Source organism: Saimiri boliviensis, chromosome 15, assembly GCF_048565385.1.
Source record: "Saimiri boliviensis isolate mSaiBol1 chromosome 15, mSaiBol1.pri, whole genome shotgun sequence".
Lineage (NCBI taxonomy): Eukaryota > Metazoa > Chordata > Mammalia > Primates > Cebidae > Saimiri > Saimiri boliviensis.
Window position 1 is genome coordinate 42,034,723 of NC_133463.1, and position 14,223 is coordinate 42,048,945.

Consider the following 14,223-nt stretch of genomic DNA (forward strand, 5'->3'; position numbering starts at 1 on the left):
AGCAGAAACCTCTGATAAACCCATTAGATCTCATGAGACTTATTTACTATCAGGAGAATAGCATTGGACAGACAGTCCCCCAAGTCAATTACCTTCCCCTTGGTCCTTCCCATAAATGTAGGAATTCTGGGAGATACAGTTCAAGTTGAGCTTTGCTGGGGAGACAGCCAAACCATATCATACTGTAACATATGATACTTGATAAGTGTGAAAGAAATGTATCAGTCCTGTGATTTAGACATGATAAAATAATAGAATATCATGCAGTTCCAAGACACTGCATCACCCATTCATGGCTAGAGAATGTGCACTAACACTGAGGCTGACTCAGGGTTTGTGGGTCTGGAGTGCTTTCAGTAACAAACAAAAGAAAACAAGAATACAAAATTATGGATGAAAATGCATTTTTCTTTAGAAGGAGAATATAAATAACAGTTTAAATTTTAAAAAGCTGACATTCACAACATTTAAAATAGTAACACATAACTATAGCAATTGACTGGCATATGTCTGCAATATTCTCCTTAATTTGTTTTGGCTGCATACTCTGGTCTCTTTGTAATTTTACAGTTGTCTAATACCACTTTTTGTTGTTGTTGTTGTTCTTTGAGACAGGATCTGGCTCTCTCTCCCAGGCTGGAGTGCAGTGGTGTAACCCCAGCTCTGTTACTGCACTCTTGATCTCCCAGAATCAAGCAATCCTCCTGCACCTCCCGAATAGCTGGGACTATAGGATCTTGTCACCATGACTGGATGATTATTTTATTTTTATTTTTTGTAGAGATGGGGTCTCACTATATTCCCAGGCTGATCTGAAACTCCTGGCTTCAAGCGACCCTCCCACCTCAGCTTCCCAAAGTGTTGGGATTACAAGTGTGAACCACCACACCTGGGCTAATATTGCTTATTAAAAGAATAAAAAGACAATAAATTCTTGTCTGCAGCATTAGTTACTAAACTGTTATAAGTTGTTACTATTACTATTGATAGTTTTGAAAAGTTAAATTTGCCTTCACAATTACATATCTGTGATGCTGCATTGTACCTTTCTTGGCAGTTCCTTGCTCAGGTGAATCTCTTGCTGGGAGAATGTCTCAGAAATTCAGGCTTTTTTTTTTTTTCTTGGGCTCTGACACTTGCTGCCTCTTGCAGTTCCATCTCTGCATGATCCTCTTTGCTGCCACATTTTCAGGGTTTGGGGAGAGTTTTTGTGTGGGGTGAGATGGTCACAAAACTATCCCTACAAAACGTAGAGAGCAGAGTGAGGTCTACAGTCTGCTTTTCCTGGGGCTTCTTGATACTTAATTAAGTTTGTAAGGAACAGGTTGTCACTGGCAGTGAGCAGATTCCAGCCTATGACCTGGAGACCACCACCAGGGCAGGGAAGGTTCTAGGCTGGGACAATGACTATGTCCTCAATATTCTTGGAGGACAACTCTCTATCCTAAGGTGTTAGGTGTTTGCTAATGAAAATATGGTTTTAGACACTAGTTTGAATCCCTGACATAGTAATTAGTATGTCATACATTTCCAAATCTCAGTAACCTCCAGAGATCACCTAATGTCTGGATTCATGCTCAGACAAGGAAGGATATCCATGATTAGGTTATTCTGAAGCACTACATACCTTGCAGAAAACAGTGTTTGAATTACCTTCATAGGCACAGAGACCTTATAGACACATAGGCAGCAGGGCCATTTCAGTCCCAATATAAGTGAAATTTGCATGATTGTTTCCAAATATCAATTAACTCATATTCATGGGATAAAAACCTATTTGTCATTACCATATCAAAGTCTAAACATAAAAATATACTTGCAGACATCAAAAGATTAGATAATTTGCTTCAAATTAAAACCAGACATAACTAAACTGTTATTTTGAATACTGTGCATCATGCCCTTCCCCAGTTTTTATAGTTAGCTGAGAAATAAAATGACATAATTAAATATCTTACAATTGTGCTATATTACATTATATTTTCTGAGAACTTTTAGAAAGTTGTTCTTCAACTTAGTGTTCTAAATTGTGGGTTATCATAATCACCACTAATAATTTGTTCCATTGATTGAACCACTTAAGGGATTCTGCCAGTCAAATGATGAGCATTTTTTAGGGGATGATCTATGAAATAATTGACGTGTTTAGAAAAACTAACTATGAGTAATAATTCTAATTGTATTTGACTGACAGAAGGAACGCCTCATGATTATTTAGTGCAGGATCTAAAGCAATGCTTATCATTAATCTGATTTTTCCATCCTAGCTAAAGTCAAAACAAAATCATATTGTTGGAAGAATGTAGAATACAGAAAAAGGAGCTTGAGTTTTTGAAAGGCATACTGTTGCTTAAAACAAAATATAATATTCTGAAGTCCTAGATATTGTGATGTTGGTGGTACTTATGTCTAATGTGGTGACTGGAGACTTGACCAGTGGTCTCACCAAAAAAGAGCAGTGTGTGTGTGCGTGTGTGTGTGTGTGTATGTGTGCGCACATGCGTGCACACTCGTGCACACATGTGCATGTGAAGAGATATGGGGGAAATGGAATTGGGTGAGTTCATGTGAAACATGGTCATAATCTCCATCAGTGTATCCTTTGCCTACCCAAAGCTGCCTTTAAATATCCATATCTATTAAAAGTAAACATGCACTTTAATTAAAATTCATATACATGCTATGCAGATTCAGGACTAAGATAAATTATTGAGCCCTGACTTTCAGCTATATTCCAACTTGATTTCCTCCACTAAGTGTCTCCTGTATAAGAATTGTTGATTAGTATTCTTGTGTGGCATCCATACTTGATAGAACTGTGAGCGGGCAGAAGGAAAAAATGGCAGACTGGCTTACATTATGCAGCTAGTGGGCTCTTGTACATTACTGATTAGATCTCATGTGATAAAGTTCTTTGAGTTTCTTCTTCGTGTGCCTATGGCATTATATCAACATTTTGCAAGCTGTTAGATGAGAAAAGAGGTGAACCACACAGTCAGGTATAATGGATTAGGTTGGAGTAAACATGAAGTATAATCTTGCAATTCTGTTTTTGAAGGGTTGTGTTGAGTGGATGGGCAAGAGCCTGGGCTGAGGCCTCTTTTCGGTAAATACCTGCAGACAGACAGACAGACAGACAGACAGACACAGACAAAGACACACACGCATGCATAACCCCATGAAGTTTTAGGAACGTCTTGGATTCCATGTAATAAAATTAAATCTAGTCAAATATTGGATTTGTGTTATATATTCAAACTTGAAACATATTATTACCTGGGATACTAAGACTTATTCTGAAGTTTACAGGTAGCAACTAACTGGTAAAACTAAGCATCCAAGTGTTGGAATTCTCACTGTTTTAAGTTAGAAACAATCATAATAAGAATTGATGAGGCTGGATGATCAAGATACAGTTAATTATCTTTAATGATTCTAAGAGGAAAGGAATTCAGTGTAGAGTTCATGTATAATATAGTATACCCTTCATATGGGTTTTTAAAATAGTTTTGTGTTATTGTTTATGCTTTTAGTGTTCTGTTGGTTGTGAACTGAGTGTGGCAACTATGTCTCATATTTCTTGCTACCTCAACTGTAGCCTCCTGTCATTAGAGATTATTAATAAATGCATATAATAATGGTATTATAAATTTCTAGAGCAACCACCATTCTTTACTTATTTCTAGAAAAAAACTCATGTACAGAGGACAAAGGAAAAAGATTAGTAGTTTTGCAATGATGTCTTTACTGTTCCTCCAAACTCTGTTCTCTATGTAAAACAATGAATCAGTGAAATTTGTCAAATAGCAGTATTGTGCCTTGCTGGGTTCCAGCTCTAATGTCCACTTATAGAAACTAAGCAAGTTTCATGACTGCACTAGTTGTGATATCATTAAATTGGGAGACTGGCATTTATGATTTCCAACATTGTAGAAATCAATATTGCTCTCTGGTATGGTAGAAAATGTGAGTTTGTTGTATTGTATTTCTTTGAATAGAAAGATAATAATTGAACTTTTCATTACTAATATTTGTAGAAACAGTTACATTTACTACATCAAGATTGTTAAGAGGTAAAAAACGTGTTCAATGTTTGTCACTCAACAATACTTTATATTGAGAAAGATAGTATTAACATTTCATATGTATCTTATTTTCATCTGCATAAAAGCAAAATGTACTATATATACACATTGCCCATTTTGTATATGAGGATCTTGAGGGACATAATAGTTAAGGAACGGTGCAAATCTGGAATCTCGGAACTCCTAGTGAAGGTGCTATTTGTTTGACACTCTGAGTTTATAAGCATCATCAGTTCTGATCTCTAATTTAAACATTGCCGTCTCACTTAGTTTGGCCCTTATCATTCTTTATTTCTTATTTTGATTTCCCTCTACCTTTCTTTTCTTCCAGTATCCCTATGACCTAGCTTGCATTTCAGTTGTAGAGAAACTTCTCATAACCCAGAAAGAAAAAGAGAAAGACCTGATTACAATTTTCAAGCATGTAGTTGCTATTGTAGATGGTATAGAAGAGTATATTTCTTTAGGATGTTTGTTGTTCTGCCTTTGTAACAGACATTTCAGCATACTGAAGTCATGTCTCTGAGTTGCCCTTGTCTTTTCCAATGAAGTTATCCCTCTCCTAGGAGCCATGCTCTTGTTTGGCCAGCTAATTTAATGATATTTGTATGAATAGTGTTGAAAGTGACACTCTGCCATCATGTTGGTTGTAGAGAGGTCATCAAAAATATAAATGGCAAGGAGCAATCAATACATCTCTATTATGCACAGATGGAAGGGAAGTGTTTAAGACAGCAGTTCTATCATCTACAGGCGCTTATATATTCTCAAAGTAGCTGTCTTTAAAAGAATCAATTTTTAATGGGGTTAGGGCCTTATCACTTTAAAACTGTTTGACCAGTCTATAACTTTCACAAACACCTTTATGTCATCTCTCATTTGTGAAGTTCTTTTTCAGCAAAAATGCCTAGAGTAAAATTTTCAAATAAACAAAGAGCCATCTAGTTTTTCTGTGAAAGAATTTTTTTATAACAATTCAAATTTGTGCATTTTGAAATTAATAGCTACCTATTAAAATACCAGTTTTCAAAAATAGCAAACTCATTGTGAAATGAGTATAGGTTTTGAAAAAAAAATTCTTAACCTTAGAAGTAAAACACAAATAAATTCTTCCAGTAAGAGGCTTAATAATTGGATAGGAGTAAAAAATGGGTTTGTTAGAATTGAGTAAGAACTCTTTCAAGCTGAATAATGACAGTACTGATATGAAACTAACTCAAGCTTTTCACTAGAGCTTGACATCTTAGCATTAACAGCCTCAGGGACTCAGCTGTTCTTGCTGAGATTTTCTTTAGTTATCTGCTGTATTTGAGTCTCACTGGCATTCCATAACATTTCTATTTTAACATAGTAATGTTTATCTAATGGCAGTAACTTTTGGCTTTGTGTCAAAAGACTTGCAACAGCCATTGAATACAAAACTTACCTGTTTTGATTTGGTCTACATATACTTAAAATTTTATGTTACAAATTTTTAAAACATTTTATTGGTTTATAATTGGCATATAATAAATCTTGTATACTTAAACAGAAAATTTGACGTTCTGCCATATGAACCAACTCCACATTCAAGGTAATGAATGTATCAACTCTGAAAGATTTTTTAATGTCCTTTTGTCATGCTTTCTTTCACTGCACTCAATCACATCGTGCCTCCTTTTCCTCAGCAATGATTAATCTGCTTTCTGTTACTATTAGTTTGTATTTTCTGGAATTTTACATCATCAGAATCCTAGAACACTTTTTCATGTAGATGATTTCAGTCAATTTTTCTTGAGATTTATTTTTGTTAATAAGTATATCAATACTTAATTTTTTCATATTACTGGGTAGCAGTCTATCATATGAATTTATCACATTTTGTTTATTCATTAACCTGATAGACATTTGGACTGCTTCCAATTTTTAGTTTTTGTGTATAAAGCTTTCATGATCATTCATCTTCTAATCTTTGTAGGGATGTATACTTCCATTGTTCTTGAATATCTACCCAGAAGTAGAATCTCTGAGTTAAATGGTAAGTATATGCTTATCATATTAAGAAATCATCAGTTCAATATATTTTCTGAGATGCTTGCACCATTTTACATTTCAACCAGTAGTATATGAAGGTTTTATTGCTCTATATCTTTGCAAAAAATTTGTATGGCTAGTCTTTTTTGTAAAACTTTATTGTTAATATTATTTTTGATTGTCAAATCATAATAATGTACATTCATGGGGTACAATGTGATATTTTGATATATGTGTACAAAGTGAAATAATTATATCAAGCTAATTAACATGTTAACTTTCTAAAAGGTGTGTAATGTCATTTTATTGTGGTTTAAATTTGCATTTTCTAATAACTGATGATGCTGAATCTGTTTTATGTGCTTATTTTGCACCCATTTGTCATTATTGATGAAGTATTCAAATGTTATGTTAACTTTCATATTTTGGTTATTTGTTTTCCAATTTTTTGGTTCAAAGTAGTCTTTACATATTCAGAATACTGCTCCTGTGTTGGATTTGTGATTTGCAAATATATTCTTTCTTTATGTAGATTGCCTTTTTTTATAGTGATTTTCAAAAAGCAGAAGTTCCTAATTGTGTTAATGTCCAATTTTTCAATTTGTCCTGTGAAACAATTTCATATTATTTAATTTTTCAATTGCATACATTTAATATTGTGTCTAAGAAATATTTAGTTTAAAAAGATTTGTAATTTTTCTTTCCAGAAGATTTATAGTTTTAATTTTTATATTTCAGCCTAAGGAGGGTTATTACTTAATTTTTGCATATTGTAGTAAGTACATATCAACACTTTATTTTTGCACATGAATATCTAATTGTTCTACGTAATTTGTTGAAAAGATAATGGTTATTCTCAGAAGTGCATTTGGACTTTGGCCAAAAATTATTTGTTCAAGTTGTTGTGGGTCCATTTTGGAACTCTTTATCATTTTCCATTTATCTCTTTGTTTATATTTATGAAAATTTCTAAGCATCCTAATTATGTCAACGTTATAATAGATCTTGAGATTAGATAGTGTATATCTTCCAATGTTCTTTCTTAAGTTGTTTTGGCTAGTCTAGGTTATTTTTATTTCCACATGAATTTTTGAATCATCTTATAAAGTACTACCAAAACATCTGCTTAATATTGGATTGGGATTGCATTGAGTCTGCAGATCGATCAATAAATAAAGAGAGAATTAACATTTTAACAACATTCTGATTTATAAACATATCTATTTAAATTTTTTAATTTATTGACAGTGTTTTGTAGTTTTAAGAGCACAAGTCTTGGACAGTTTTGTCAATTTTATCACCATGTATTTCATATTTTTAATAACATTTAAATTTAAAAAATAAGATTGGCTACTACTATACTAGTAGTATGTATAGTAGTGTGTGTGTGTGTGTGTGTGTGTGTGTGTGTGTGTGTGTATACCAGTATATATACTACCAGTAGTAGTATATACCACTAGTGTGTTCCTGCAAAGAATATGAACTCATTCCCCTTTATGGTCGCATAGTATTCCATGGTGTATATGTGCCGCATTTTGTTCATCCAGTCTATCATTGATGGGTATTTGGGTTGGTTCCAAGTCTTTGCTATTGTAAACAGTGCTGCAATAAACATACATGTACATGTGTCTTTATAGTAGAATGATTTATAATCCTTTAGTAGAATGATTTATAATCCTTTAGAATCCTTCATTCCATAGTAGAATGATTTATAATCCTAAAGGTAGAATGATTATAAATCATTCTACCTTTAGTAGAATGATTTATAATCCTTGTGGTGAGCTGAGATCTCACCACTGCACTCCAGCCTGGGAAACAGAGAGAGAGAGAGAGAGAGAGAGAGAGAGAGAGAGAGAGAGAGAAAGGAAGGAAGAAAAGAAAGTCAGACAAGGATATGCATTCTCAGTATTTCTATTTAATAGGCCGTTTTTGACAGTCCAAATGGGCAATAAACTGGAAAAGAAGAAGTAAACTGATCTTACCTACAGAATGCATAATCATCTATTAAAAAATAGTTCAATATATACTACTAGTATAGTAGCCAACCTTATTTTTAAAATTTAAATGTTATTAAAATATGAAATACATGGTGATAAACTTACTACTGAATGTTATTAAAACCATGAAGTACGTGGTGATAAAATTACTAGTATGTAAAATTCAATAACTTTTAAAATTTAAACGTTAAAAATATGAAATACCTGGTGATAAAATTACTACTAAATGCTATTTAAAATATGAAATACATGGCGATCAAATTACTGGTAGTATGTAAAATGCAATTCAGTTAATTTGTGCATATTGGTCTTGCATTCTTCAACCTTGCTAAATTGAGTTATCCTATGCACATTTTTGGAGGTTTTTGGACTATATTTTAATAGATGATTATGCATTCTGTAAGTAAGATCAGTTTACTTCTTATTTTCCAGTTTATTGACCAGTTGGACTGTCTAAAATGGCCTACTAGATAGAAATACTGAGAATGCCCTTGTCTGACTTCTTTCTTTCCCTTCCTTTCCCTTCTTTTTCCTCCCCTCCCCTCCCCTCCCGTTCCCTCCCCTTCCCTCCCCTCCTCTCTCCTCCCCTCCCTTTCTCTCCTCCCTCTCTCCCTCCCTCCTTCCCTCCCTCCTTCCTTCCTTACTTTCTTTTTTCTCACTCTGTTGCCCAGCTGGAGTGCAGTGGTGAGATCTTGACTCACTGCAACCTTCACCTCCCAAAGGATTATACATCATTCTACTATAAAGCACATGTACATGTATGTTTATTGCAGCACTGCTCACAATAGCAAACACTTGAAACCAACCCAAATGCCCATCAATGATAGACTGGATGAACAAAATATGGCACATATACACCATAGTATACTATGCAACCATAAAAAAGAATGAGTTCATGTTCTTTGCAGGGACATGGATGAAGCTGGAAACCATCATTCTCAGAAAACTAACACATAAACAGAAAACCAAACACTGCATGTTCTCACTCATAAGTGGGAGTTGAACCATGAGATCACACGGACACACGAAGGGGAACATCACACACACTGGGACCTGTCAGATGGTTGTAGATGTGTTGTGTTATTCCTGAGGCCTCTGTTCTTTTCCATTGGTCTATATATTGGTTTTGGTACCAGTACCATGCTGTTTTGGTTACTGTAGCCTTGTAGCATAGTTCGAAGTCAGGCAGCATGATGCCTCCAGCTTTGTTCTTTTCGCTTAGGATTGTCTTGGCTATATAGGCTCCTTTTCGGTTCCATGTAAATTTTCAAGTAGTATTTTTGCAATTCTATGAAGAAAGTCAAAGTAGTTTGATAGGGATAGCATTGAATCTGTAAATTACTTCGGACAGTATGGCCATTTTCACAATATTGATTCTTCCTATCTATGAGCATGGAACATTTTCCATTCATTTATGTCCTCTCTTATTTCCTGGAGCAGTGGTTTGTAGTTATCATGGAAAAGGTTCTTCACATTCCTTGTAAGTTGTATTGCTAGGTATTTTATTCTCTTTGCAGCAATTGTGAATGAGAGCTTACTCATGATTTGGCTCTCTGAGTTTGTCTATTTGTGGTGTATAGAAATGCTTGTGATATATGCACATTGATTTTTGTATTCTGAGACTTTGCTGAAGTTGCTTATCAGCTTAAGGAGATTTTGGACTGAGGAGATAGGGTTTTCTAAATAGACTATCATATCTTCTGCAAACAGAGACAATTTGACTTCCTGTCTTCCTATTTGAATACTCTTTATTTCTTTCTCTTGCCTGATTGCCCTAGCCAGAACTTCCAATACTGTGTTGAGTAGGAGTGGTGAGAGAGGGAAACCTTGTCTTGTGCTGGTTTTCAAAGGAAGTGCTTCCAGGTTTTGTCCATTCAGTATGATTTTGGCTGTGGGTTTGTCCTAAATAGCTCTTGTTATTTTAAGGTATGTTTCATTAATACCTAGTTTATTAAGAGTTTTTAGCATGAAGCGGTGTTGAATGTTATTGAAGGCTTTTTCTACATATATTGAGATAATCGTGGTTTTTGCAACCAGTTCTGTTTATGGATTATGTTTATTGATTTGCATATGTTGAACCAGCCTTGCATCTTAGGGATGACACTGAGTTGATCATGGTGGATAAGGGTTTCGATGTGCTGCTGGATTTGTTTTGCCAGTATTTTATTGAGGATTTTTGCATCAATGTTCGTCAGGAATATTGGCCAGAAATTTCTTTTTTTGTTGTGTCTTTGCTATGTTTTAGCAACAGGATGATTCTGGCCTCATAAAATGTTTTATGGAAGAGTGTCTCTTTTTCTACTGTTTGGAATAGTTTAAAAAGGAATGGCTCTCTTTTAATTTCTATTCATTTTTGCTTTCCAATTGAAAGATTCTTTCTTTGTCTCTTTCTTCCTTTCTTTACATTTATTATCGCTAAGTAATCTGAAGAATTGAAGATTTTATCATTATTTAATTTCTCTCTTTCTTTCTGGCCATTTCATTTGCACCAAAGTTGAATATACTTGATATCACTGTTGCTACTACTTTTTCAAAGTTTCATGTTTGGATAGTACGTCTTTTTTCATTTTTGTAATTTTAAGCTTTTATCCAATGCTGTCTTTAGGTTTGGTGTGAGCTTCTTAAAGATAGTATATAGTTGAATTATGTTTTCTTACTTCACTCTGTAAATATGGGTTTTGTGCCATAATACTTATTTTTATTTATTTATTTTTAATGACAAGACATCACTCTTAATTTTGCTCACAGATGGGACTCAGAAACATCTTTTATGCATGTGTTTTTATTTTTAAAATTTTCTTAATGAAATTGTACACACTAATATATACAGTGTGACTTTTGATAGACATAGACATAATAAACTGATTAGCACAGAGAAACTAATTAATATAGATATATTAACTATGTATTTCTTGTTTGTTAAAACTATTTACAGAATAATGTGGTTTTGCCCAGAAAAAAAGCCCCACATTTTCTTCTATTCATATGGTTATCTTTTTTTAAATTTTTTTTTATTTTGATGTGTTGAAAACACTCAAGATTGATTCTCTTAGCAAATTTCATGTATATAACACAATGTTATGAACTATGGTCCCCATGCTCTACATTAGATTTCTAAAACTTATTCACCCTACATAATTTAAACTTTCTATGTTTTGACCTGCATCTCTCCATTTCCCCAGCTCTCCACACCCCTCATAAACCATAATTTCACCCTCTATTTTTATGAATTTGACTATTTTATATTAAACACTGAGTCAGAGAATGCAGTATTTCTTTCTGTGTCTGCCTTATTTCACTTGCAATAACATCCTCAACTTTCATCCGTTGAGTCACAAATGACAAAATTTTCTTTTTTTTATAGGATGAATAACATTTTATTGTACATACATACCACAAGTTCTTTATCCATTCATCAATGGACACTTAGATTGTTTTCATATTTTTGGCTATTTTGAATAATCTTATAATAAACATGGGAATGTAGATATCTCTGATATACTGATTTAATCTAATTTAATTTTATTTGGATATATACCTAGAAGAGGGATTGTCTCCATTACTCCAGCTAAAGCAGTATCATAGGTGTTTCCTAAGTCTTGGATAAAAACTCTACCATCTTCCTTAACTCTGTTAAGGAAGCTTCATTTTTGTATATTCCTCCTCTTTTCTCTTCATTTCCCTGTCTTCTGCATAATCATGCCCTCTTGCTAAGTAATTCCATCCTAAGGTCTTGGAATACTAAAATCACAAGCTTAGGAGAAAGAACAAAGTTGTTATTCCCCTCCAGCCACCAAAAAAAAAAGTATTTTTTTTTTTTGGTTTTGGTTTGTTTTTTCAGTACAAAGTTAGGTCTCTATTCAGGCAGTAGAGTAAGGAACAGCAAAGTGGGAGGGCTACACAATCACTGTGGCAATAGAAAGCCTCATAAACGTAAAGCCTCTTGACTTCTGTCACGCAGACTATTCCTAGCTCAGGAAAAACACATTTTAACTGGTGGAGAACAAGGTCAAGAAGCCTGGCTACATTGTGGAAGGGCACCTGGATGTGCTGCCTCTGGTTTGTCCTGAAAATGCAGCAGCTCCTGCTTCAGCCCACTCTTCAGCCTAAACAACCAATGGGCCCCTTTCAGCATGGGCACAGTGAAGTTGCCCAATGTGCCCTTGCTGATATGGTTCTTCAGCTCCCCTTCTGAATACTCTACCTTGGGCCTTTTGCTTCCAGAACCTTCATTATTGTGTTTTCTCTTGGTAACTTTCCCTTCATGATTATAATTTGGTGGCTAGACAACTTTCTTAAAGTCATCCACCAGGGAGCACAGTCATATAGTGGTTCTATTTTTAATTATTTGAGAAAACTCTATGATATTTTCTGTAATGACTATACCAATTTACATTGTCACTAATAGTGTACAACCATTGCCTTTTCTCCACATCCTCACCAGCACTTTGTTGTTTGTTTGGTAACAGACATATGAAGTGACATCTCATTGTAGTTTGACTTTCATTTTTCTGATGATTAGTGACATTGAGCACATTTTCACATACTTATTGTCATCTGTGTATCTTTAAAAAAAAAAAAACACTATTCAAATCTTTTACCTAATTTTAATTTACTTCTGTCTTGCTACTGAGTTGTCTGAGCTTCTTATATATTTTGGCTACTCAGTCCCTTATCATATATAAAATATGCAAATATGTTCTCCTATTCCATAGATTGTCTTTTTGTTTTATTGGTTGTTTCCTTAACTACGTAGAAGCTTTTTACTTTGATGTAATCTCACTTGTTTATTTTGCCTTTGCTTTTGTTGCTTGTGCTTTTGCTGTCATATCTAAAAAATTATTGCTGACACCAATGTCAAGGAGCTTGTTCCTATGTTTTCTTCCAGGAGTTTTGAGGTTTCATTTCTTAAGTCTTTACTTCATTTAAAGTTGATTTTTGTGTGTGGTGTAAGGGTTCAATTTCGTTATTTTGCATCTGGGTATCCATTTTTTCTCAGTGCCATTTATTGAATTGACTGTCCTTTTCCCATTGTGTATTATCGATACCTTCATCAAATATTAGTTGCCTTTGTATGGGTAGATTAATTTCTGGGTTCTCTATTCTGTATCACAGTCTATGTGTCTGTTTTTATGACAGTGTTGGCCTCTGTTGATTATCTTCTTTTAGTCAAGCTGTGATTTTTCTTGGTTCTTTGTACGATGAGAGATTTCAATTTTGGGTACTATATAGTATGATTCTACATCTTATTTAAATCTTCTATTTAAGCACACAGCCACCTTGCTTAGGTTTAGTGCAAAATTCCTGGCTACTTCTGTGGGCTGTGGTTCTAAGGATAATTTAGTTTTAGAATCTTTGTGGTGCTATTATTGTCTGCTTCATTTGTGTGATGGCCAAAAGCTGCTCTGCAAATGCAGAGGCTGTTAAACACTGCAGTTCATTATCAAAACTTTTGGTGAGTAAATTCTAGTCAACATCAATTGCATCTACACAGGAATTCCTAGTCAGGTTTTTTGTTTGTTTGCTTGTTTTTGACAATCTTACTCTGTCACTCAAACTGTAGTGCAGTGGGTGATCTCTGCTCACTACAACCTCTACCTCCCAGTGTCAAGCGATTCTCCTGCCTCAGCCTCCCGAGTAGCTGGGATTACAGGCGCACATCACAACGCCTTGCTAATCTTTATATTTTTAGTAGAGACAGCATTTCTCTATGTTTGCCAGGCTGGTCTTAAACTTCTGACCTCAGATGATCTGCCAGCCTCAGGCTCCCAAAGCGCTGAGACTACAGGCATGAGCCACTGTGCCCAGCCCCTATTCAGGTAATTTTCTCTAGCTTTCTCCTTTCTTGTATTCCATCTCCGATGCCTACTTGGGTGAGAATGGATGCTACTTGCCATCACTGGATTGCAACTGAAAGACTACAGTGCCTGCATTCTCTACTGCCACCAAACCAAAGGGTGAGGGCAGTCCTATCCTGGGTCATTTGATGTCACTCCTCCCCACTGACACTATGATGGGTGGAGGGGTCATCATCTGTGGTGTTTGTTCCTGAGTCCTAAAGGCCCTAGACCACTCAACTTTATAGCTCCATCTTTCATAATCTTCTTATTATTGTTTTATGTCTTTAG